Raw genomic sequence first — 22,157 nt, 5'->3', positions numbered from 1 at the left:
TTATTCATCAGTCCTTGTTCGGGGCAGCGTTTCTTTAGAGCCAGCGGAAGAATCAGACCCTTCCCGAACATATATGCACAGAGTTGCGGTCTTCCACATCACATTGACATACCTAGCGCCTCGGCACATGTAGTGCAGCAACAGTTTGCAACTTATTAGACAGGAACGTTGCAGGAACGACTCGGTAAAAAGGCATTCTAGCGCGTACTGATGCCCGCAGAGTCTTCGTTGAAGCCAGACTTGTAGGAACGTTATATGCGAGAAAGCGCACAAACGAGGTATTACGTTATGTCACGCATAAGGTTTTTCCTTATCGTATATTGGCAGCCGTTCGGAGCGTCAAGCCAAAAATTACCTCGAAGAATGTGTGTGGTTCCTGCTAGGAGGATATAATATAAAAAAATTGCTGGAGTGGAGGGAGCGCTCTTCAAGTGAAGCCAGCGCCGCCATGTTGTGGTGGGCAGAAAGCTCGGCTCGGCTGGCTCGGTGGCGGCCAGCGCTGCCAGTTCACCTGCAGCGACGGTGGATTGCGGTTCGTGCGCCTGTCTTTCCTTGACAAGTGTGTCTCTGCAGTGCATTCGAATGCGTGCGGCTCGATTCAAGCGAGCATGGTACAATCCTGCGTAGCGTATGGGTGCACAAATCGCGCGATTCCTGCTTCCAAGATCACATTTCACAGGTGCGTACTGAAAGCACGTAGTGCTTACGCGGTCTAATACGGCTGACTCGTGTTTTTCATTGGTAGGCTTAAGGAATTAATATTTGGAAATTATTGGCAGGTTTCCAAAAGATGCTGAGACACGGAACCTATGGGAGCGAGCTGTGCGTCGTGAACACTGGAAACCGACAGATAAAGATCGCCTTTGCTCTGCGCACTTTGATCCGGCGTGTTTTGACCGGACCGGACAAACAACAAGGTTGAAAGCGGGAAGTGTGCCGACTTCGTTCGCTGCTTTTCCTGCCCACCTCCAGGCACCGGTAAGCATCGGAACTTCGCAGATATAGTGCTCTGACATCAAGGAGGTTGGAATGACGTAGACATATCTCTTCTGTCGTGTTTTGTCGACGTGACTGCATTGCTGCGTGTTTCCTCGCGAGCTTTTCGTCCCGTTCGCTCGTTTACAATATCGCTCAACACACGATTAGCGCATGATCATTGTCGAATGTTCCCGAACATGCTTTCGTGAATACATATATTCATGTTATGAGCAATAATTGAAGTATATATATCATTCTAAAAGTAGTTAATTTCCACTATGTGCTTATTTCAGGTGAAAAGGAAGCGGCCAGCACCAAAACCTCGAGGATGCAGTCCTGCTCAGCAGCAAGAGGCCTTAAATACTGAAGATCATGTCACTGTATCACCATCAAAGCAGTGGTACAAGACGAAGTTGCAGGAAACAGAAGACGAAAGATTGCACTTGAAGAAAAAAATTAAAACGTTGCAGCAGAGCAAACGAAGGCTGACACAAAAGAAAATCACCGCTGAAGAAATTATTAGAGGCATCGAAGAACAAAAGCTTTTGTCAGAAGAGGGCTCCAAGATGTTCGATGCAGCATTTTCTCCTGACATACAACAGCTGCTTCACCGGGCACGGACAGAAAGTGGAGGTAAATACCCTCCAGAGCTGCGAACGTTTGCACTAACTTTACATTTCTACTCACCAGCAGCCTACGAATTTGTGCGATCAAAGTTTAATGACGCCCTCCCTTCGCAGCGCACAATCAGAGAATGGTATAGGTCTGTTGATGGCCAACCAGGCTTTACAGGTGAAGCATTTTCTTTCTTGGAGAAGTTGGTTCAAGGTCGCTCTGAAACTCTTTACTGCGCTCTGATTGTCGATGATATGTCGATTAGGAAACATGTTGAACTTGTCGGAGACAGGGTAGTTGGCTACGTTGATTTTGGAGCATCTCTTGATGATGACAGCCTTCCTGAAGCCACAAATGTTTGTGTTTATATTGTTGTTGGCATAAACATGAGGCTGAAAATTCCAGTCGGCTACTTTCTTATCCACTCGCTCACTGGTTCTGAGAGGGCTGAACTAACAAAACAATGCATTGAACGACTGGAATCTGTGAAAGTTCAAGTTGTCAGTCTAACATTTGATGGTGCGTCATCAAACTTCACTATGGCAAAATGCCTTGGTGCAGAACTGAAGCCTGATCCTGTCGAGTTCTCCACATCCTTTAAAAACCCAGTTGATGAGTCAAGGGATGTGCATATCCTGCTTGACCCATGCCACATGATTAAGTTGATTAGAAATTCACTGGCAACAATGTGTTACATCACTGATGTTGATGGAAACCACATAAAATGGGCTTACATAAAGGCACTGGAGGCTTTACAGCGCGAGGAAGGGCTCCGCCTTGGCAATAAGCTAACTAAGGTGCATATGCAGTGGGAGAAGCAAAAGATGAAGGTACGGCTCGCAGTTCAGGCACTCAGCGCTTCAGTCGCAGACGCTCTTGAATTTTGCGAGCAAACGCTGAAGCTGCCACAGTTTAGAGGTGCTAGTGCCACGGCAAAATTTGTGAGGGTATTTGATCATCTCTTCGATTTGCTAAACTCCAGAAATGCGTTTGCAAAATCATACAAAGCCCCCCTTCGAAAGCAAAATGAGCCTTGTTGGAAACCATTTTTTGCCGACGCTCGAGAGTACATATGTGCTTTAAAAGACCCATTCGGTCGACCACTTTTGCAGGGAACAAAGAGGACAGGATTTGTGGGTTTTCTTGTGTGTATACAGAGCACAGAAAGTATCTTCAAGGAACTCGTTCATGAAGGTCAACTTAACTATCTGCTCACGCACAAGATGAGTCAAGATCACGCAGAAACTTTCTTTGGCTGTGTGCGAGGACGTGGGGGGTTCAACAACAACCCTACAGCTGCCCAATTCATGGCAGCTTACAAGCGTCTATTGGTCCAGACAGAAGTGAGATCGTCCACCTCAGGCAACTGTTCGCAAGATATTGTTTCTATTCTGGGTGCATCTGCCTCTGCCACTACATTTTGTGCAACCACTGAGGTCACATCGCGAAGGTGTGCCATCCTACAACCAGAGGACCACGATTACACAGACCGAATTGACTATCCAGAGAGCCTCTCCACATTCGTTTGCTCTGTCGTGCCTTACATTGCAGGCTTTGTCGCTCGCAAAATCGCTACTACAAACACCTGTGAGTTGTGCATAGAAGCTCTTCATGGAGCGGATACATCTCTATTGGTGAGACAAAAAAATCGAGGTGGACTCTTTTACCCTTCCGAAGACGTTGTGTCACTGTGCGAAACAGCGGAAAAGGGGCTGCGTCGACTGCAGGCTTCCACTCAATGCCTTAAGAACATACATGCCAATACCAAACAACTAGTCCTGGAGATTTTGAGTCAATCACTGGAAAAGAGGTGGTTTTCACAATTGGAACAACATCTTTTTGACGTCGACGTGTTGGACAACCATATTTACAACTTGAGCAAGCAAGTATTGGAGCTGTACATCAAGATCAGGCTGCACCACATGACAAAGGAACGAAGCCGGGAACTCGTGAAAGACAAAGTTAGGTCTTTGCTTTCAAGACTCGTCATTTTTAGGAATCAGTGAAACAACTTTGCCATAACGTTCATGTTGGCTAAAGGCTGAGAAAGCTGTACAAATAAAATTTTAACACATGAAAAACGAACCGTTCTGTAGTCTCTTTAAATACTGCCAGTGTATCGGCGACTATGTGAGCACGTTTTTACTTCTCTAGCAGCAATCATTTGCGAAAAAAAAAACGGCCGCGGAAGTGCACTATATGCTACGCGGCCGCCTTCCTGCCCACCACAAGATGGCCGCCGCCGGCTTCACTGTGCTCTATGGGTAAGTATAGGCGGCTTCCACTCCAGCAATTTTTTTATATATATCCTCCTAGGGTTCCTGTAATGCAGCAGGTGCGCCGTCTGGTGTCTGTAGTGTATACCACGCAGCAATTTTCTCCGCGGGTGTTCGTCGCACCGACTTTTCACGTCATCCCGCGTCACGCGGCATCGGTCGTCTTACGAGACAGCCTCAAAAAGACGGGGGGGGGGGGGGGGGAAATGTGGGAAGGGAAGGGGGGAGAAATGGCTGTCCAGCGTCGAATGGACAGCGCCTGTTCTCCCCTCGTCCTGTCCGTGTCGTCGTCGACGATATACCACGAATTCCGGAGGCACCCAGCGTCGGCGGCCGTCTTCGTGTCGCCGCGGAGCCACGACACCAGACACGCAAGCGAAAGGAGGACGTCGAGGCGGTGGTGGACAGTCCAACGTGCACGCGCATGTGGTGCCACTCAAGACCGCGCATCGTAAGGCACGGCGGCCAATGTCTGCGAGAACGCCGTCCCGACGGAGGAGAGGACATGCCATTTCTGCGGCACCGTCCTGTCTCCCAGACGGCCATTCCTTTGGTCGACGGTCCGAAGGAAGAAACTAAACGCAAGAAACAGTGTCTGTTCGAAGGGGACATGCCACATTGCTATACGTAGCCCCGCTAACTTCTCCGGTGGAGTGCCTTGTGGCCAGAAAGACAGAAAGAGGAACAGTATACAAGATGTCTAGATAGAAAAGCAACATGTGATAGTCTTCGCCGTCCTCTCTGTTTCTCTCACTCACTCTTTTCGTCTTACGCGCGAACGCAAACATCACACTGCATGTCTTCCGACCCCCTGCTGCTGCTGCTGCGTTCTTGGTGCTTTCGCACAACTTGTACGTTTTTGAAAGCCGAGTTTTTCGAGAGAGGCGAGAGAGATGCATGGGGCGGTCGAGGGGCGTCTTTCCGCGGCGGCGGCGTCGGCGCGACCGCTCTGTAGGGGCGACGCGCACACGGCACCTCGCCGGTGGTCCTCCTCCCGAGCGCGCCTTGTGCACCCCCCTCTCAACCTCGCCCCCCCCCCCGAATCCCCCCTTATAAAGAACAGGAGCCGCGGCCGCTTGACAAGATGATGGCCCAATCCACGAAGCCTGTATACTGTATAAAAGAGAGAAAGAGACGGGCGGGATCGACGCGCGTGGCCTCTCATGCGACGATCGAGCTGCCCCCGCTGTCCGGTCTCCTTCCGTGCTAGAAGACTTTCTCGCCTTCGCCTCCCCTCCCCCCCTCGTAATGTGCGCTCGACGCGACGTGCTTGCGGCTGCGGGCAAACGAGACAGGTATCCTCGCTTCATACCCTCAGCGGCCTATCCATCCTATTGCCCCTCGTACCTCTCTCCCTTGTCTGTAATGAAGTTCGGGCCCTCTCTCCGTCCGTGACGCCTTGGACATTTCGTTTTATCGGAAGTTCGTTATACCCGGATACGGGTCCGACAACCATCTCGTGCCATTGTGATGGCGATGTCGATGGAGACAAGCGTGGCAAGCTGTGGTCTGCGTGCGTTGTCCGGAGGATATATCGGGACGTCTGCGGTACATTCCAGGTGAGAGAGAAAGGCGGTCCGTTGTCCTCCAAGCACAGTTCTTTGGTAGCTCAGACCGCTCAGAATGCTCAACAGCGAGGGCCTGACAGACGGATCACTCGCGGAAAGTGAAGAACAAGGTCGTGTCACGAGAGTGATCTCAACTACCGGACGCTCTTTTCGTCCTGTCAGAACTGGGAAAGGAAATGTACGCGTTAAAGTAAGGAGGGACGACATTATGTAGTCTTCACTGCTCTGCTTTGAGGACAGCCTCGACGGTGCTTGTACCGCGATATACCTCCTACGGAATTACGCTTGATTCGTTCGCGGCGAGTCTTCCAAGTAAATCTCCTCACATACCGCCCACCGCGCAGAATGGCCAGTGTTGTTGCCTCTCAAGCGAATAGTATGCGTTGAGCCATAAGCGAGCGAAGGAAGACGGACTGAGAGGAGAGTGACAACCCCTCGGTAATACTCCGGGGGTGTGGGGAATGGCAAATATTCCCCATATCATTTTTCAGTTGGGTTCATTTGTCATTTTTTAATATACCGAGCTATGATGGCACAGGCGGCGTGACACGACCTCGATGTTGCATTCCAAGAAGTTTTTATTTCTCGCATTTACCCCCAATATCCGATTACACATGGCAGGCCTTTGCGCATCGTCACTTCACTTAAATTTTTGCATCCATTTGGAACCTTTCTTTCTTTCGGGCTCGATCCGGGTGGGGGTGGGGGGGGGTGATAAATGAGGAATTTCAAAGTCATCAAACATCCCGTTTTCAACACACATCCACATTTCATTTATGGTCGCGCATTTCTGACATCCATATGAAAAGAACGGAAAACGGAACCACGGGCGCTAGTGCTTTAGCACTGCCACTGGAGTTGGCGATCTTTGAAATCACGAGGTCACCTGTCAAGACTTTTTTTTTTTACATAACCAGGTGACGGAAGGCAGGGTTCGCTGTCATTGCATGCACACAGTTACCATCTATTGGATCCTCAGGCGCGCATTTCAAAGGTCAATCGAAGCGGTGCATGGGCGGTTAAGCGGAACGGTGGCCGCGTTTCCACCACCGCCCACCATCTACAGAACCGTGGCTTGAGATAAATGTTTTGCATATTGCGCTGAAATGTAGCTTGTTACCACACACCTGATGTGGGAACTGCCTGCATTAACCTTCAAGGCACGAATAAGGTTCATTGTACGCACAAAGTGAACATTTACAAGGCCTCCCGACGTATACTATTCGAGAAAACAGCTGCTTCTTTGCCCTATAAGTGGCTCAACACAGGACACCACTGACAGCCAGCATGCGTTAACGTCACGCATACGTATACATATAACGCTGAAAATGGGCCCTGTTGGCACTGTTCTCTGCGGAATCATCGCAGCGAAACAATTCCACTGTAACGAATCTGCATACGCTCTCTCTTTTAAGCAAACGATATTCACTTGTTCTGACTGATGCATCCATCTCAAAAAGAACGTAGCTTTGGGGGGGGGGGGGGGGGTCTCTTATCTTTTTCCATATACGCGAACAGCCGGGAAAGTTCTTCTACAAATGCAAGCGATTCGCGAAAAAAAGTGCGACTCGTTGGTTCCCATGCCTATTTTGTAACATATAATTACTTGTTCTAATGAAAGAAACTTTGCTACCGGGCAGAATGCTCTGTCTCACACTTCATGTAACAAAATACAACTTATATTGTGACACCTCGAGATGCACGTGCTGTAACATGTTTCGCGTGGACATATGTGCTGCGGTGCTCCAGTAGACAAAGAAATTTTTTTGGTGGTGGGGTTTTGACGCGCATATTCTTGCATGTTAAATTTATGCATACTTGTGCGCACATTGGGACGTGTGTGTGTGTTATACACACATGCATAACTGAAGAAGAAGAGGAAGAAGAAGAAGAAGATGCTGATGATGAAGATGATGATGATGATGATGATGAAGAAGAAGAAGAAGAAGAAGAAGAAGAAGAAGAAGAAGAAGAAGAAGAAGAAGAAGAAGAAGAAGAAGAAGAAGAAGAAGAAGAAGAAGATGATGATGATGATGATGATGATGAAGTTGATGATGATGAAGATGATGAAGTTGATGATGATGAAGATGATGAAGATGATGATGATGAAGATGATGAAGATGATGATGATGATGATGATGATGATGATGATGATGAATGTCATATTTGCAAGATGTCATATTTGCAAGAAGAATGTGTTCATTGAGAAGGAGAGGTCGGCCTGGAGAGCGGGTTTCTCGCAAAACTAGGAATTTTCATGGGAGGTGGGGCTGGGGATGCAACTCACCTCTTACCGGGGATACATACGCCAGTGGGGCGTACATATATCGGAAACATTCAGGGAGGTAGGGGGAATAAACCATATTGTATGAAATCTAGAAATTTCGCGCATGGACAAGTGGCGCCACCTCTTGGCGGTTCTCAACGGATATGAAGTGTACTGCATTCGGTTACAAAATAGAACATTTTCGATGGACTCGATAATCCTTGAGGCTCCTAACATGCTTGAGGCTCTTAATAACACGCTTATGGCTCTTAATATGCGTAGTGTTCGCATAACCAGAGAAAAAAAGTACTTAACAGTTTAAGTGGCAGCAAAACTAGCACGACTATTTCTCAGGTGAAGGGCAGGCGTACCACGCTGTTCTGTGGGAGGAGCTGGCATTTTTTATAAGGTCGCAGTCGTGATATTACACAAAGATCAATTCGTGTTTTTTTTTGTTTAAATTGACGTGGTCGCGTTAAAGAACTTGTTACGCGCAGATTGCGGTGTCGGCTTCTTTGGTTGTGAACGAATAAATGTCAAAGTTGTACGCGACCGAAACATCGAGAAGGATGCAAATAAAAAAATAATAATATATTTAGTAGGAAGGCCAAATGAAACCCAGGCCTTCTGCAGCAAGCAGGTGCTCTACCACAGAGCCATGTCATATTAAAATATTACTTAAAACTGCTTCGGAGAAAAACAGTATATAAATTTCATGTATACTCACGGGAGCCTCCTTAACGCATGAAATAGTGATAATAATTGCGTGGCAGTAGCGTATATAATAGGGTCAGTGGGTGAAGGCTCGCCCACTACAAAGTTCTCTAGGATACTTAATCATTATCAGTGGCAGCAAAACATCAACAGAGTGAGCAGCTGTGTAAGTATAAAACGTGGTGTATATAGTGGGCACTTCGCAAATGTATACTTGCAGATGGGCATTCCAAGATACTTTGAAACAACCAATGTTACGCGGTGTTCGTTTCCTTGCGGCACGGTTGAAGCATCAGCCGAGAACCGAAGCCAAGCCAGCTATTGAGAAGTCGATGCTCGTGGTGCCCGATACGCGATCTCGTTCCCGGACTCTTTAAAGCGAACGTAAAGCGGCCTAGAGTTTTTTATGGCCTATTTAAACACAGATTCGTAATTGACTCGCGTCTCGGTCGTGGTATTCAAGTCAGCAGTTCAATGAACACGCACGATACACCCATGGCGTTCTGAAAGAAAAAAAATCACACCATATCCACGGAATGAATGATGATTGGTGGCGCGAAGCGTTCGTCAGTGCATCCTTGCTTCCGTCCGTCCATTCGTTCTTGCTTGCGTGAGTCCGTATGTGTGTCCATCCATCCCTGTGATCATCGGGGTGCGTCCGTCCGTCCATACGTCCGTCCGTACGTCTATTCGTGCGCCCGTTCCCCTGTCTGTCCGTTCGTCCGTGCGTCCGCCCCCTCTGTCTGTCTGTCTGTCTGTCTGTCTGTCTGTCTGTCTGTCTGTCTGTCTGTCTGTCTGTCTGTCTGTCTGTCCATCAGTCCACCCGTCCATCCGTCCATCCGTCTATCTAGTGAACACTTGAAGTACCACCATATCAAATCTTTTTCCTCATGTATTCATCATATACAAGTACAGCCATCCAGCGGCAATTCCAAGAACCGCTCTTTCGGGTATGTACCACCGGTGGTTACGCACTACAACGAGGGACGCACAAGCCACGCCATAGGGAGCTTCGCCCCTAAAAGGTGCCTCGGGCGGGAGCAAACCTCCGTCCGTCACGCTGTGGTAATCTCCTCGCAATCCTCCCGCGGCCGACAACTTCCAGTTGTGCCGTCCGTGCAGTAATGTTTTTCGGCGGCTCTCGCCACCTCTTATATACATTCGTGTCCGAAGCGGCGGGCCGCTTTCGTTCCCCCACAAAAGCTGTAGAAATAATGGCGGTGTCTTCCGGTGCGGGTAATTTTGGAGGCTCCCTTTGATCGAGACGTCTAGTTATCGACCATAGCCCCTTTCAACCTCTGCTCCATACAGCCGCCAGCGCTTCTTAACCCGTTGTTGCCAGAGATCTGCATCACGAAGCCCTCGTTTGTGTGCCCACTGACACGTCTGGCCGGCCGAGTGCTCTCACTGCCCGCATTTTCGAGGGGTTTGCCCGCCACTAAGCGAAACCAAGCCTGTCGGGCGGAAGAGTCTGTTAGGTAAAAGGGGGCCCTTCTATATATATAAAATTGGCCCAAGGTGCCGCTGGAGCGTGGAACGGCCGGAGGGAAGGGTGCAATGCCGCTCCCCCGAAGACCTTATCGTTCGTTCGTCAATTCGGATTTGTCGCACATAAAAAAAAAAAAGGATTCAAAATACGTGGTAGACAGCAAAAACGCGTGCGTGAAGTTTGAGTTTTTTGATTTTGCTGGTTTTCTTAGTGATATAGGATTTGCGTGCTGTCTTTCCCGGTATTGAATCAATTGGTGCGATTGCTGTCGACGCTTGCGTGGTTCTCTGCGTGGTACTGCCAATGATTTTTAATGCTAAACATTTTTTTGCGTGCTGCAAGCACTATTGGCATCTATCTACTCTGTCTGTCTGTCTGTCTGTCTGTCTGTCTGTCTGTCTGTCTGTCTGTCTGTCTGTCTGTCTGTCTGTCTGTCTGTCTGTCTGTCTGTCTGTCTGTCTGTCTGTCTGTCTGTCCATCTGTCCGTACGTCTCCTGTTATTCCTGTTACCTTTAGTCGTCACGTATGTTTCGTGTTCCCTTAGGTACTCGGCCCCACTGCTTATCAATACGCCCAGATATTTGTATTTATCTGTTATCTCTAGCGCGACCTCCTGTATTCTATGCTCACTACCTTCATTATCATTAAAAATCGTGACTGCTGATTCTTCCTTACTGAATCTGAAATCTAACCTATCTCCCTCATTACCGCAGATGTCCATAAATCTCTGCAAATCTTCCTTGTTGTCGGCCATAAGTACTATATCATCTGCGTACATCAATGCTGGTACTGTCTGTTCAATGAGTTTTCCTTGTTTGACGAAAAAGAGGTTGAAGCGCAGTCCACTTCCCTCTAATTTGGCCTCTAATCCTTGTAGGCACATCATGAATAACAAGGGTGACAGATGACACCCTTGCCTAAGCCCCCGTTTTACCTCTGCAGGCTTGGATACCTGTTTTCCCCACTTTATAACGGCCTTGTTACCTTTATAGATATCATTTAAAAGATTAGTGACTCCATCTTTCACACCTGGTGTGTGCAGTATTCCCCACAAGTCCTCTTGAACCACGCTATCGCATGCTCCCTTCATATCCAAAAATGCTAGCCACAGGGGCCTGTGTTCCTTTTCTGCTATTTAGATGCACTGCGTCAGTGAGAACAGGTTGTCTTCCAACATCCTGTGTTTCCGAAACCCATTCTGCAGTTCTCCCAGCACCCCCTCATCCTCTATTCATGCCTGCGGTATTTACCTTATAATCTGCATCGCCAGCCTGTAGACCACTGATGTCACTGTTATAGGACGGTAGTTGTTTATGTCAGCTTGGTCCTCCTTTCCTTTATAGATCATGCTCATCTTGCTAAGTTTTGATCCATCGGGGACTTCACCATCGATTATTATTTTGCCTACCGCCCCCCTCAAAGCCTGCTTAGACTTCGGACCTAATGTCTTAATCAGCATAATTGGAATGCCATCTGGGCCTGTTGATGTACTACTTGGAACCCTCTTCTCAGCCCTTTCCCACTCTCGTTGTGAAGATGGAGCCATTGCGCCACTTGATTCATCCTTGTCTATTGTGGTGTATAAAGCACTTCTTTGTTGAAAATTTTCTGTCACCCTTGTTCTTGTATATTCAATAGCTTCGTTCCCTTATAGCCTAGCACCTTGAGATGTAGTTATAAACCTCTGCTCTAAGCTCGTCTCATTTCTTAGGGAGTTTAGATGGTTCCAAAATTTCGCAGCTGCCTTTCTATCTTTTTTATGTACTTCTGCCAGCCACTGAGCTCCCTTTCTTCTAATCTTTTCATTGATCAGAAAGGATGCTTGCCTTCTAGAGCTTAGAAAAATTTCCCATTTTCTTTCAACATCATTTGTCGGTTCACCCCGTTGCTTAGCATGTCCGTGTTCCCTAGAGGCTTCCTGACGTTTTGCTATGGCTCTCTTAACTTCCTCGTCCCACCAACTCTTGGGTTTGTCTTCTTTTCCGGGGTGACTTGCCACATGCCTTAGCAAGCTCTAGCTCAAACGGTCCTTAGCAAGCTCTAGCTCAAACAGGGGCATATACACGCAACGCCATCTATTGCGTAAGTCATAAACTAGGTGCAGTCTAGCCCGGCCGTGGGATATACATACTAAATACGAAGGAGGGGACAACCCACGACCTATGTAGCTTCTCCCCTAAAACCTGACATTGGCATCGCTCACCCGACGAATGCAAAGAATAAATGTAGGGGTCCCAACAGGAATCGAGCCCAAGCATTCTGCGTGGCAATCAAGCATTCTACCACAGAGCCACGCCAGGCCTCGGAACCACTTTTGATTGATTTGTGGGGTTTAACGTCCCAAAACCACGATATGATTATGAGAGACGCCGTAGTGGAGGGCTCCGGAAATTTCGACCACCTGGGGTTCTTTAACGTGCACCCAAATCTGAGCACACGGGCCTACAACATTTCCGCCTCCATCGGAAATGCAGCCGCCGCAGCCGGGAATCGAACCCGCGACCTGTGGGTCAGCAGCCGAGTACCTTAGCCACTAGACCACCGCGGCGGGGCTCGGAACCACTTTTCAAATGGATCATAATGTTCGCAAAACGTCAATTGTGGTTGCAGTGCTCACTTTCTATATTTATAAACATTACATATGTATTCCTTGATACAGCCGTTACGTCTAGTCAACATTAATTGCCCCACCACGGCGGTCTAGTGGCTAAGGTACTCGGTTGCTGACCCGCAAGTCGTGGGATCGAATCCCGGCTGCGGCGGCTGCATTTTCGATGGAGGCGAAAGCGCTGTAGGCCCGTGCGTTCAGATTTTGGTGCACGTTAAAGAACCCCGGGTGGTCGAAATTTCCGGAGCCCTCCACTACGGCGTCTCTCATAATGATATGGGGGTATTATTTATTTATTTATTTATTTATTTATTTATTTATTTATTATTTTCACCAAAAGAGATACAATTGCGAAAAAGGGGGAGAAGGCAAAAAAGCTGCAGTTATTGCAGCTTGACTAAGCACCGTCCACCCTACGTCAGCAATGACAGGGTGAAAACAAAATAGAATAAAATGAAAAAAAAACAAATATTATAAAGCAGGAAACAATACAAGCAAAAGACAAAGTAAATGACAGGCCAAGGTATACAAACAAAAAGGAACATTTCATAAACACGTGAGCACAGTAATTCGCAGAGTATGTATCATCGCTTTCGTACATAAGAAAGGTACACAATGAGGTTACACAAAAGAAATAATAAGGAAAAAAATATATAAAGGTACACAATAAATGATGCAAAGAAATACAGAGTGACCTATGTAAACAATACAAATCTACAAGAATAGTGTTTGCACATCGATATTGTTTAATGTGTCAATTTTTATGTCTTGCTGCTCGTATGAGTTCAGTATAGTAGGTAGCATGTGGCTAAGCCTTTGGGTACCGTAATTGGTGCGAGATAACGGAATTTTCCACGGGGGTTTATATCGGTGGAAGTAAATGGTTTGTGTATGTTCAAGATTTGCAAGTGTCAGGAATGCGTCGAGTTTCCCTCTGTTTGCGTTAGTATAGGATTGTAACAACCTGCATTTGTATATGTCATTTGCCTTAACAATTTTATGTTTAACAAAGAGTTGTCCTGATTGATTGATTGATATTTGGGGTTTAACGTCCCAAAACCACCATATGATTATGAGAGACGCCGTAGTGGAGGGCTCCGGAAATTTCGACCCCCTGGGGTTCTTTAACGTGCACCCAAATCTGAGCACACGGGCATACAACATTTCCGCCTCCATCGGAAATGCAGCCGCCGCAGCCGGGATTCGAACCCGCGACCTGCGGGTCAGTAGCCGAGTACCTTAGCCACTAGACCACCGCGGCGGGGGGAGTTGTCCTGTGTGTTCAAGGTATGATATGTTTTCTATTGCCCTGATTGCTCTTTTCTGAAGTATTTTTAGCCTATTTAAATTTGTTGACGTAGTGTTTGCCCATACTGAAGCGCAGTAGTTCAAGTGGGCATGGAACAGAGCCTGATATAAGAGTCGCTTTACAGTAACGGGCAAAAGACGTCGACAATGACTTAGAGTGCCAACCACACGTCTCAACTTTAAACTAATGTGGTCTGTATGCTCATTCCAGGACATATGTTCATTAAAATCTACTCCAAGCGTCTTAATGGATTTGGTCACTGCAATTTTGTAGGGGCCTAGGGTAACATAATTTGGTACATGCAGGGATGTGCCGAGAGCTCGGAAAAGGACACATTTTGTTTTTGATTCATTTAACATTTTTTTAATTTAACATAACATAATTTAACAATTGTTCTTGGTAGACCATTCACGAAGCTTATAACATGTGTTGGCCGCTAAAGCCTCGAGAATACTGAAATCTTTTCCAGTAAAAAATAATGTGCAGTCATCAGCATATATTATGAAGTTACAATTTTCACAAATTCTGACTATATCATTTATGTAGTATAAAAACAATACAGGCCCCAGGATACTACCTTGTGGTACTCCGGTTTTAATTGGTTGTGTGCGCGATTTGAAGCCATTTATTTCAACATACTGAGACCGCGCATTCAGATATGACTGCACAAGTTTGAGTGGTATTCCCCTAAATCTGTGACGTTAAGCCCCACGTATCATAATGTTGTAAATTTGCCTTATCAAATGTGTACGGCTTGAATTGCGCCAATGAATGCAGTCGATAGCATGTGATATTTGTTCCCGGTGCAGAGGTATAGATTCGCCGCAGGCATGCTTTTCTGTTTAACTTACCCATTTTCTGCAAATTTTTGATAAGCTCCTTTGATATACAAACTCCAAGTGAAAATCGAGTTTTCTACAGGTACTAAACTTCGAATTTTACTCTCGTGCTTTATGAACTTCATTTAAGACGGTTTCTCTGGCCATATTAAGGGACTATAATATGGCGAAACGCTGTAACATCCCCCTTCGCCCCCTAGCTAGAGTGTACCCAAGCCATGATTTGAAAGAAAGAAAGAAAGAAAGAAAGAAAGAAAGAAAGAAAGAAAGAAAGAAAGAAAGAAAGAAAGAAAGAAATAAATATCCGGAAAGGAAAGTAAATTCAGCCCTCGTTTCTCCAGGGAAAGTTTGTTTTCGAACGTCCCTGAACTCTGCATAAGCACGTCAACACATGCCTTTTTTTTTCTTTCGTGGTTCGCCACAAAACGATAAAGCGACATGTGTTTGTGTAACGAAGCCGGAGCTGCTACCCTGGAGAATATATGCAGGCTGTACATACCAACACACACTGCAAAACAATCTCGTAATCGCTTCTGCGGACTCTTTAAGTGTATACGTGTATTTCGAGATATGTAAACGCTATCTACATACAAATTTCTCCCAGCCATTCCAGAAAAGGGTTACAGTTTCCACCTTATCTCCTCCTCAACAGCGCGTAAGCCCCCTGCTCCCCCCCCCCTTTTTTTTTCGAAAGGTTTCAAAGAATCTAACGACAGCTGAGATGGAGCAGTGATATGGTCGGGCGAGATTTACGCGTTAATTACACATGTCAGCGGGTCACTTCAAAAGGAGATGTACGTTGAGTCTTGTACACGCACTGTTGATACATCAGTCGTTACATGCGCCGCTTATCTCTCTCCCATATGCGTCTTTTTGACTGGTTCATTGTTTCAGCATAATGTGACAACTGACCCAGACTTACCGCGTTGAGATATGTGCGACCGTATAGCTCATATATACCTTTTTTTCTGAAGTATGCCTGGGCACCGCCATGGTTCTCTCTGGGTTGTTGTCAACATGCGTGACCACCAACGATGCACCACCGAGATTGTGGCGTCGTTTTTCGGGCTCCCGTGCAACAGCCCAGAAAGGAGCGAATCCCCCTCTCCGTCTGTAGGGGATACCGTATCTCTGAGCAACGTGCCGCTCTTTGATTACGAGCAACGCCATTAAGAGGGGGGGGGGGGTGAGGAATGCGCGGCCTATACGGCCTCACGGCCTTACGACAAAGAAGATAGTTATAGCGCGAGAACAGAACCGTCGACACAGAGACAAGAAGAGACGATGGACACGAGCGTCCTTCTTGTCTCTGTGTCGTCGTTCTGTTCTCGCAGTATAACTATCGTCATGTCATACCAACTAGCCCAAGCTGCAACACTTCTAACTTACCACCAAATTCTTGCTTGTCCCCCTTTCGCCCTCAAAGAGCAAACACAGCCGAAACGCAACGCGTATTAATTCATGTTTAAAGATTAGCTAGGTGCGCTCCAAGCAAATCGTTGTTATTGAAGTTATTGATGTTATTGGAGAACCATACTCTCATAAGCGTGTGCACAATGGGGGCAGGGGGAGGGGGCATCTCCACTAATCATGCATCCAAGAAAAAAAAAAGGGGGGGGGGGGGAGTGGCTACACAGATGTTACCGTTTTTCCCAAGTGTGGAAGACTGGACGAGTCGGTTCATCGGCGCATTACGGTAAAGAAATGGCCGAGCAGACCGACCCAAGAGGACTGTATACACTTTTCTGTCGGCCTGCTCGGCCATTTCTTCTTTAATTATCGTTGTTATTTTCGGTTTCGGTTTTGCGTAGCGTGACGGACACCGACAGGAGTGGAAAAAATCCTGGCGCCGCTCCAGTCTTTGGCCTAATTGGTGAAGAAACCAGAAGGTTTGACGACGCAAAAGCAACGTCAAATGCCCAGAAAAACAGAAACACGGGCAGCACTCTCCCGCATATTTCTTTCTTCGTAGTACCCTGTTATGTATTGTGCACCTTTGAAGAAACCTGGCACCGCCTTTACTTTAGCGCTTCGAGGCACAACGCACCGGACTGAAGACGTTTCCCACTCTGCGATTATAATAACAAACAACGCATGCCGCCGCCATCCCACGCTTCTGTGTCGTGGGAAAAGCGCGCGATGTCGCCCGAACCTTTCACCGTGTTTACGAGCGCTCGCTCTTTCGAGTCGCGGGAACCTAGAAAGAGAGATGGGAATCACAGATGAGGTTTTGCAACTAATTAAGGAAAGGCATGACGCCCAAGCGCGCGCTTTTACTGCGCTGTGCTGTAAGTTCGCGGCTTAGAGCGCATATAAATTGCGGCGCGCACTGCATTTCTTTCCCACGCAAGCATGCCCTTTCGTTTTTAAGCTGGGAAGGAGAAGCACAGTGTTATCGAATGGCAGCGTCGAGACCGAATGTCCGAGTCGTGTGGTATACGAGACGCCAAGCATTAATACTATCACTTGCACGTTGCCTCTTTTGCGTGCTCTTGGAAAGTTCGATACAAAAGACATTTGAGTCGATAAAAAACAAACTTTGCTAAGGCACGTTGCCGGGCTAGTTGGTTGAGATTCATCATTTTCACTGGTATAGCGCACCACGACAAGGACACACACAAAGGAGAGATGTGTGTGTGTGCATCTCTCCTTTGTGTGTGTCCTTGTCGTGGTGCGCTATACCAGTGAAAATGAAAGAACAAACAATGTCCATTAATACTCTCTAATGCAAATTCTGAGTGCAACTTTGTGTTGGGAAAAAAAACGCAATCTGTGTTTGAAGTTCTGGCTCTCCGCAGTTGTCTATATGCAACATTTGTTACATACTGCCACAGGAACTGTCGGTGCCGCGCGTCGTACACCGAGCGGAACTCCGACAGTACCGACGATATATAGTTATAGCGCGAGAACAGAACGACGACAAAGAGACGAGGAGGACACGAGCGCTCGTGTCCTTCTTGTCTCTTTGTCGTCGTTCTCTTGGATTGGATAAACTTTTTTATTTGGTCCTCCAAAACACAGATCACTGTGTTGCGGGCAGCTCCCACGTGGGGACTGAGATGCAAGCTCCTCAGCCGCCTCGCGGGCTTGGTGGACAGCCCAGAGCTGATCTTCCAAGGACGAGCTGCGGATTGCCGTCTCCCATCTGGCAGAGGTGATGTTCGATATGAGCGAATTTGGTGCACTGCCAGAGCATGTGTTCTAATGAAGCTATTTCCCCATAATGTGGACAGAGATTTACTTAGGTATAGGTCAGGGTACATGATGTGTAAAATTTTCAAAGTAGGGTACATCCGCGTTTGCAAAAAGCCTTAATGTAAGTGTTTGGGGCCGAGTTGGATTTTTGTGAGGTGGAGGGAACATCCTCAGGTAGAAATGTTTAGTGAGCTCGTTATTCGTAGTTCTCTTCTCGCGCTATAACTATCGTCCGGTTCATACCAACTATAGCCCAAACTGCCACACTCCGACCGTCCCGTTGCGACAAGCGAAGCTGCAGCCGCATCACACGTGCCACCCAAGCGTGGGTCTAGTGCACTTGTTGAAGGAAGGAAGCGAGATTAAACGCCAATAGCTCGGGATATCGACACTCTATCATCGTTCGCTCTCGATCTCGCGGTTACCCGAGTGCTGCTGCGCTCTGAAAAAAAAAAAAAATCACGCACATTATATAGACAGATTTAGTCGAGCGTACTGTCATACGAAATGGCTGACAAGCTGCTTCTGCAGAACTGCCAAGGTCGACCAAAGAGGGTTCAGCTTAAATTGAGGACGACGCAGCGAGCAATGGAAAGGAAAATGGTAGGTGTAACCCTAGGAGACAAGAAGAGAGCAGAGTGGATTAGGGAACAAACGGGGGTTAAGGATATCATGTTGAAATCAAGAAGAGGAAATGGACATGAGCCGGGCATGTAGCGCGTAGACAGGATAACCGCTGGTCGTTAAGGGTAACTGAATGGACTCCCAGAGAAGGCAAGCGGATTAAGGGGAGACAGAAGGTTAGGTGGGCAGATGAGAGTAAGAAGTTTGCGGGTATAAATTGGCAGCAGCAAGCACAGGACCGGGTTAACTGGCGGAACATGGGAGAGGCCTTTGTCCTGCAGTGGACGTAGTCAGGCTGATGATGATGATGATGATGATCTTTCATGGGAGTTGTGATTCGTGAGCGCTGCGTTTTACTGGCAGCTGTCTCTGGAACGTAGTTATCGGGCCGCATCGGCTTGACGTTCTTCATTATTTTCTAGTGGTGTCGCTGTATAGTCGTATATTTCTTGGAATATGAAAGAAAAAAAAAAGAACAGATGCAAAAGGCGAGGCCTGACACAGGCCTCTGCACCTGCAGTTCACCCCAGATACGCATTTGTTGTACATACGAGCAAATAGCCTTTTGACATATCATGTACCAAATACGCACGCTATAACAAAGGAATACTGTAATCAAAAACAAGTATCACGCAATACACTAAATACACACTGTTTGGCATAAAAATTTTTCTCCCAAAGTTTGAATTCATCCTGATTTGTACAGTCCTACGTACTTCTCGGTTTTACATCTGGTCCTGCAGAGGGCTTTCATTCCACATTCTCAAAATTCAACGATGCATCCTTTTATAGAGTTTTATTTTGCTAAATTGGTTCCACACCGTTGGTACAATGCGTTCATGTATACGTCACACCGTTGAGTCACACATATTTTCACTGTTTGTAAGCGTGGATGCATATTGTTATTTTTTGTGCTATTTATTACGATGTGCATTAAAAATATCACGAATAGTATAGCGTAGCGTTCCGTTCAGCGACAATTAATAAAAACCCCAAGTCTTCAAAGGCTGAGAAAAACAGGAGAAGTTCTTCGCAATACCCGTCTCACGTAGAAGGATAATACACGTCACCAAGGTGAGATGCCAGTCTGATCGTTTAAAAAGAGGGGGGGGGAGGGGGCTGCGTAGCGCGTGGTTTAGGCAAGGAAAGCTTTCTAATGGCCCAGTTGGTTAAACATGATCAACGCAACGTTTCTTGCGCTAACATCACACACACACACACACACACACACACACACACACACACACACACACACACACACACACACACACACACACACACACACACACACACACACACACACACACACACACACACACACACACACACACACACACACACACACACACACACACACACACACACACACACACACACTCACACACACACACACACACACACACACACACACACACACACACACACACACACACACACACACACACACACACACACACACACACACACACACACACACACACACACGCACGCACGCACGCACGCACGCACGCACGCACGCACGCACGCACGCACGCACGCACGCACACACACACACACACACACACACACACACACACACACACACACACACACACACACACACACACACACACACACTTATTAAGGCAACTGAATAAGACAACGACGAAAGACGTACACAGTCTTAAAATTAAGGTAGTAAAAACCTAGTAACCACGAGAAAGATGTTAGTAACAGCAGCTGCAGTTGCTAATCTTTTTGGGCGATTACTAACCTTTAACGACCATTTTAATACCCACTTTAGCAAACGCTTGAACATTGCAACGGTTACTACATTTTGCGCACTGTTAGGAACTTTTCGTCATGGACGTACTTAATGAACTTGTTAAACAAACTTTAGATGTTATCACTACAAGCGTCTAACAACTTATTTAGTTGCACCGGGATGCATTCAAGTTCATTGAGGCAATATGTGTAAGCTTACTACCCAGTCTTATGTCTTGTCAGCGCCTCCTCTAAAAAAAAAAAAAATAGAGGATGCGCTGGTCTTGTATATTGGGCCATGTTGAGGCAGTATTATGCAAAATAAAAATAATAATTGTTTTCCTTAGTATGCTTGATTAAAAGTCCTACACTACGTTACCTCGTTTACCTAAAGAAAATGTATGTTGTACAAATAAAGGCACTTAACTTAAATTATATACCCCACAGCATTGCCGCCCACCGGCACCAGCTGCTTTTCCCAAAGTTAGGGCTATAAATACTCCTGGAACCACTTCTGAACTGTATTATCAGCGTCAAATTAAACCCGAGCAGCGGCAAGCCTTTACGATAGTATAGTGGGTGCACCAAGTTATTACCATAAACAGGCACGCATATATGCGCAGGGCTGCCAAATAGTATGCGCGTGCTTGTCAATGGTGATAACTGGATGCATCCACTACCCTATCACAAAGGCTTGGCGCTGCGCGGGTTTAATTTGACGCTGATAGTACGTTTTTTCTCTTGTATGACATTAAGTGCGTATAATTACTTAGTGGTGTATCGAAATGTTGATGCTGACGAATAAGACCGTTATAAAACGGGAGATTCGTTTTAAGAGCGCATCAGCGCAAATCGACATATCCTGTAATAAAAAATTGGGGGACCCTTAAGCTTCGCCTTTAAGAGTTGAACGCGACAGCGAAATCCGGCCCCTAGTGGACCCTCCGACCGCTAAGTGCATACTTATTCATTTGTTTTGTTACATACACAAGCACACAGTAGATTGGACCAGCGCGCGCTATTATCGCCGAATGGGCTCGTTTTCGTCGTGACACTTGTCGAACAAAATGCGTTAAAGGGGCCCTGAAACACTTTTTCAAGTAACCATGGAATGAATTCACTAGAAGAGCTTATTGCCTCACGAATTCAACGCCGCAAACATTTTAAGAATCAGTTCAGTGTGAGTGGAGTTACAAAGGTTTGTCGCATGCTGCAATTGAATTATCTTTTCTCTCGTCCCGACAAAAGCACTGGAAGCTAAGCAGGGAGGGGTGGCAGGGCAAAGAAACTACCGCATCTCGTGACCTTGAGCACTTTTTTTTTCTTCGAATGCGCGGCTTCTCCATTGTGATCGCGCGCGCACGCGTGGACAAGTAGCGGCCTCCCGCGGCTATCTCGGTAACTTGATTTTTCGCAGACAATCAACGGCGCCGACGTCGGCGGCGAGTTTTCCGCGACACGAGCTCTTTGACGCTATCGCGTTAAAAACGAGGATGGGTGGCGCTGGTAGCTAGCTAGGGGAGCATCTAGGGCTACATGTTAAGGTCCCTAGATGTTTCATTCTAGGGACCTTACTACATATAAGCTCTGCTCGCGCGTATGGCCGCTGTGTCTGCGTGGTCAGTTTCCTTACCCGCCGATGGCTTGCCACCACATTATATGTTGGTTTCGCAAATAAAAAAAAAAGACTCGTCACGAGGGCCACGCGCATGAGCGGCTGCGGCACGTTCACTTCGTGCCCGACGCGCGTTCGCGCTTTGAGTTACGATCAGTGTATATGCCGAGGACACTCTAGGAGGCTGGAATGTCGTGTGCTGTCGTTGTCGTTTGGCGTAACGAAGGCAAAGCCACATAGAGCATGGCCAGCTGTATAGCATATTGAGCGCGCGCTCACGGCACAGAGAATTAAGTCAGCTCTTTCAGAATATCGCGC

At 47.0% G+C, this 22,157-nt stretch overlaps 1 long non-coding RNA gene across 1 annotated transcript; it reads left to right on the top strand.

Annotated features, from left to right (window-relative positions):
- The first annotated feature begins 398 nt into the window (after positions 1-398).
- On the top strand, positions 399-3,678 carry LOC142765668 (uncharacterized). Its single transcript, XR_012884356.1, has 2 exons — positions 399-978; positions 1,272-3,678. It is a non-coding gene; the product is annotated as an uncharacterized LOC142765668 (long non-coding RNA).
- The last annotated feature ends 18,479 nt before the right edge of the window (positions 3,679-22,157 follow it).

Source organism: Rhipicephalus microplus, chromosome 6, assembly GCF_043290135.1.
Source record: "Rhipicephalus microplus isolate Deutch F79 chromosome 6, USDA_Rmic, whole genome shotgun sequence".
Lineage (NCBI taxonomy): Eukaryota > Metazoa > Arthropoda > Arachnida > Ixodida > Ixodidae > Rhipicephalus > Rhipicephalus microplus.
The sequence above is the reverse complement of the archived record's forward strand: the minus strand, read 5'-3'. Positions and strand labels throughout refer to the sequence as shown.